This window comes from Astatotilapia calliptera, chromosome 7 (assembly GCF_900246225.1).
Source record: "Astatotilapia calliptera chromosome 7, fAstCal1.2, whole genome shotgun sequence".
Classification (NCBI taxonomy): domain Eukaryota; kingdom Metazoa; phylum Chordata; class Actinopteri; order Cichliformes; family Cichlidae; genus Astatotilapia; species Astatotilapia calliptera.
The window spans coordinates 12,156,917-12,161,912 of NC_039308.1; the positions used below are offsets into that span (position 1 = coordinate 12,156,917).

At 43.0% G+C, this 4,996-nt stretch overlaps 1 pseudogene; it reads right to left on the reverse strand.

Annotated features, from left to right (window-relative positions):
* Positions 1 to 364: 364 nt before the first annotated feature.
* Positions 365 to 4,774, reverse strand: LOC113027280 (uncharacterized; annotated as a pseudogene).
* Between the last annotated feature and the right edge of the window lie 222 nt (positions 4,775 to 4,996).

Genomic DNA, 4,996 nt, shown 5'->3' on the forward strand with positions numbered 1-4,996 from the left:
TGACTTGCAGGGAGACACTTGAATGGAGGAGTGATAGTGTGATTCCCAGTACATCGGCTTAGTAAGACTAGGAGCTAGCAGGCTACTTATGATAAGAGGTGTGGAGAGGACGAGGATCAGATTTCTCTAGCAAACTCCTGACAATGAAAGAAGCCATTGCTGTGTTTTATCAGCAACACAATATCTTACAAGCTATGACAAAACAAAGCTGTGCAAAGATACACCAGTGATAAGACACCAACAATTCCCAGGTTGAGAACTCAGGCTCGACTACGTGCTGGAATTCCTCCGAGAGTTTTCTGCTGTGTGTCCAACTTAACAATCTGCCACCCCTTGAAGTTTAAAACCCCAAATACCTGTGGATTTACTCTTGCCTGTGGTCCTGTGGCCCTGTCATACCTCTGTTTGTGTGCCCATTCTCCAGCTGAGAGGTGTGAGGATTAGCATAGTGATGAATAACATAGAGTAGCACTGTAAAGGTTTATCTTAATCAGAAGAGCTGTGCCACTGCAGTATGTGCGATGAGTGCTTGAAGTGTTTTGGACACTCTTCCATTTGAACGCAGTGCAGCAGGACAAACAGCTCCAGATGGTGTGGCTGGAGACACTACATGCGTGGATCCAGGGGGTCTGACAGGCAGGAATGCTGGCCTGGGATGGGAAGGTCATGGCTTCAGCACCTGCTATCTACTGGGCTCTGTCCTGTTAAGCCCTGCTGCTTTTTCCCACAGCTGAGGCCCAGACTGAACTGCCATGGGTGAGATCAAAGGCCTGAGGGCCACTAGTTTCATAGGAGAAGGCAACAGTCATGCTATCACATACACCAGGACAATGTGCTTTTCTTCACACCTTTCTCAGTGGACTAAACACACTAATGTGTATATGGATGCCATACTGTTATATTTCAGCAGGGCAGTGTTTGTGAATGAACTAAAATATGGCACATTGAAATGTATTTGTATACACCACGGGAAGCCTAGAACGGAGTTGTTACTGGCGGGTTGTGCAGCAGAATGTGGCTAATGATGTGGCTATTTTTATTTTGGTGGAAAATGGAAAAAAAGAGGAAAACTTTAGTGGAAGCTCTTCTCATCTAGAAGAACACTGCTGTATTAAACCAAAGTCTCACAACTAGGCAGCTGTTTTAGTAGAACCTCCAATCTGTTGTTTGGGAACATATTAAAGCCTTTATCTAAATGATTGAGTGAAATAAAGTTTCCAGGTCATAAAAAGTAAACTGTCATTTAAAAACATCTTAAATAATGTAAAAATCATATTTTTCCAGCTACTGACTTTCACAGTCATGTGAAAAAGAGGAAAGAACCAGCTTTAGCAGCAATACTTGAAGTAATTCCCCAAAGTTTGATTCTGTTCATCTGGTTGTAGCGTTTTCAGTGGGAGAAACGTTTCATCACTCATCCAAGTGACTTCTTCAGTCTCAGCTGACTGCAGGTTTCCCCAATCTTATAAACAGTACATTGCATAATGACTGACACTAGCACCACTGAAGGAACAATGGGCTGGGAGGTCAGTTCGTTGATCATTAATATGCAAATTCTCATGACCATTGATTAACAACCACTGATCAAAGCTCATTGATCAAAGACCACTGATGAATGGCCATGAGTACCATTCACAGAGAGTTGGAGAATGGCTGCAATCACAGCATTGTAAGATGGCAAAAGATGTACCCTTAGGCCCTCTCTTCGATTCAGAAATGGTCTTTCCCTTTTCACATAAATGGCCTCCTTGACTCCGCGCTCAAATCCTCCTGTACACTATGTTACTCTGTTTGTGTTGGGGGACCCGGTCCTTAGGGTGGACCAATCTGTGGCGCAGCGTGTTTTGGGGTTTAAAAGCCACAGAGACTCGGTGTTTAGAAAAAATGTGTCTCAGCTGTTCCAATACTCCTGACACGTACGGGATCACTACGGGTTTTCTCTTAGGCAGCGGTTGTCCTTCTCTCCTGGATCAGCTGGAGCTTTCTTTAGGCGCCTTTCCAGCTTTGACAAAAGTCCAGCTGGGATAACCACATCTACTCAGGGCCTTCTTGATGTGATGTTCTTCTGCTTCCCTGGCCGCCGTGTCAGTGGGGATGGTGTTCGCTCTCTCGTAGCGTCCTGATGACACCCAGTTTATGCTCCAGTGGATGACGAGAGTCAAATTTTAAATACTGATCTTTATGTGTAGGTTTACTATACACATCAGCTTTTAGATGTCCCCCACTACTGATGGAAATCTCACAGTCTATGAAGGCTAACCTTCCACTTTTCATATCCTCCCTGGTGTATTTGATGTATCGGTCCACCGAGTTAATGTGATCCGTGAATTGTGGTACGTCCTGAGATTTGATTTTCACCCAGGTGTCATCCACATACCTGAACCAATGACTTGGTGTTGTTCCAGGGTAGGATAGCAAAGCCCTCTTTTCCACTTCTTCCATGTACAAATTGTCCACGATGGGTGAAACTGGGAAACCCATGGCACACCCATGTTTCTGCCTGTAGTAATGACCCTTGTATGTGAAATAGGTGGAATTAAGACACAGTTCCAAAAGCAAACACACTTGGTCGGTGCTGAGAGTGGTCCTGTTGCTGAGGCTGGGGTCATCCTGTAATCTCTTACGGACTACCTCCAACGCTTCCGTGACTGGGATGCAAGTGAAGAAAGATGTAACATCGTACGAGAACATGGTTTCATCTGCCTCCATAATGACATCTCTCACCTTCTCGACAAAAGCCAAGGTGTTCTGGATGTGATATTCAGAGCTGCCCACCAACAGGTTGAGGATCGGAGCCAGAAACTTAGAGATGTTAGAGGTGACTGAATTGATCATGCAGACAATTGGTCTTAAAGGTGCACCCTGTTTATGTATCTTCGGTAAACCATACAGACTTGGTGTAGATTCCCCTGGGTATAGCCTGTAGTATTAGGTCCGGTCTTGTTCTAACTGCTTCAGACAGTCTATCACGGTCTTGTTTCAGGGGCTCATAAGTATTTTCGTCACTGAGCAGTGACATAATTTTCTCGTGATAGTCTTTCTGGTTTAACAAAACCCTGCGCCTACCCTTGTCTGCTGGAAGGATGATAATGTTGTTGTCATTGCTAAATGATGTGAGTGCCTTCCTCTTCTCCATACTCATGTTGGATGCTGGGGGCTTCGTATTGCTGAGACAGGCTGAAACTTTCGTCCGTAGTTGCTCTGCTTCCATGTCTGCAATGTTGTTGTTTCGAATTGCTGTTTTTGTGGCTGTGATCAGTTCCACTAGCGGGATTTGTCTCTCACCGCCAAATTCAACCCTTTAGCAAGGATGTTTTTCTCTGCTTGGTCGAGCTGTCTGTCAGACAAATTCTTCACCCACTTGTCCACTGACCTCCCAGCCCATTGTTCCTTCAGTGGTGCTAGTTTCAGTCATTATGCAAATGTACTGTTTATAAGATTGGGGAAACCTGCAGTCAGCTGAGACTGAAGAAGTCACTTGGATGAGTGATGAAACGTTTCTCCCACTGAAAATGCTACGCCCGGATGACCAGAATCAAACTTTGGGGATTTACTTACCTGGATGATTGAGCATGCATCAAGATATTTTGGCCCACCGTTCTTTACACCATTGCGTCAGTTCACTGAGGTTTGCGGAGATGCGTTTATGGACCTCAGATCCTTTGAAGCTCTACTGCAACACCTTGAGTCTTTTATTTTTCATTTTTTGTGTAGATTTGCTGCTGTGTTTGGGATCACTGTCCATTCCAGTTTTACGACCCAGTTTTAACCCAGCTTTAGCTGTCAGGTAGGTGCCCTCACATTTGACTCCAGAATGCTTTGGTATACAGAGGAGCTCATGATGGACTCAATGACTGCAAGATGCCCAGGTCATGTGGCTGCAAAAAAAAAAAAACCTAACTCATTACCCTTTCACCACTGTGCATTACATTAGGTATGAGGTATTTGTATACATATGCTGTGTTCCCTTTTCACCAAATGCGGTGATATGCATTATGGTCAAAGGTCTCTGCTTCAGTTTCATCTGTCCATTATTCCAGAAGGCATGTGATTCATTCAGCTGTGCTACCTTCTTTTTTAGAAGAGGCCGTCTCTTAGTAATCTTTCTAAACAAGCCATAGTTGTTCAGTCTTTTTTCTAATTGTACTGTAATGAATTTCAGTGTTCAACATGCTAACTGAGGCCTGTAGAGTCTGAATGTAGCTTTTGGGTTGAACTTCTCAGATTCATGCATCTGAATGCTCCACAGCAGCAAACTGCCAAAACATCTGCTTTTATAGCAGATGCTATTATACATGCTGAAAATCAGTTATTCAAGGGTATTTCATAAGCAGCACCTTTTAATTAATTTGGAAACAGTAAGTGTTTACTTAGCCTTTCACAGAACTGCACATAGTCTAATGTTTCAATCTGGAGTGGCAATAAGATAATCTCTAGCTTATTCTGCTGAAAAAACATGTTAGTGTAAGTTATAGAAAGTAAATATAAATATATACAATTTTACTACAATAATACCACCACATAGCTTAAAGTGACATAAACTCTAACTTGCATGTATCGACTTACATCTTTTCCTATTTTACAGGGATCACAGGTGGGGCATTCAGCATCTTTGCCATTATAGAATTCTCCCAGAGATTTCTACGGTATTAAGGATTCTTTAATTGGAATCTTTCTCTCTTCATCATCAAAACCAAATCAAAAACAGGGCTAGAAGACTCAGATTTTTGAAAATTTAAAGGGTTACCAAGCGATATCCTAGTAGCAGCGCCATAGTGCTGTTTTTACTACTCCCTGTTTTCAGAAAGCTAAATAAACTGTCAATTTTGGCTTTCTCCAAAAGCAGTGTGTACTGTTTTACCAGCTGGGTTGTCTTTAAAGGATACGGCTTTGTTACATTACTGTCCTCTGTCAGCAGGACAGACAGCAGGTAAGTGGATTATATGTTTAAGCAATCAATAGCCAATCACTTAGGCCAGTGGAATAAAGCCAAGAG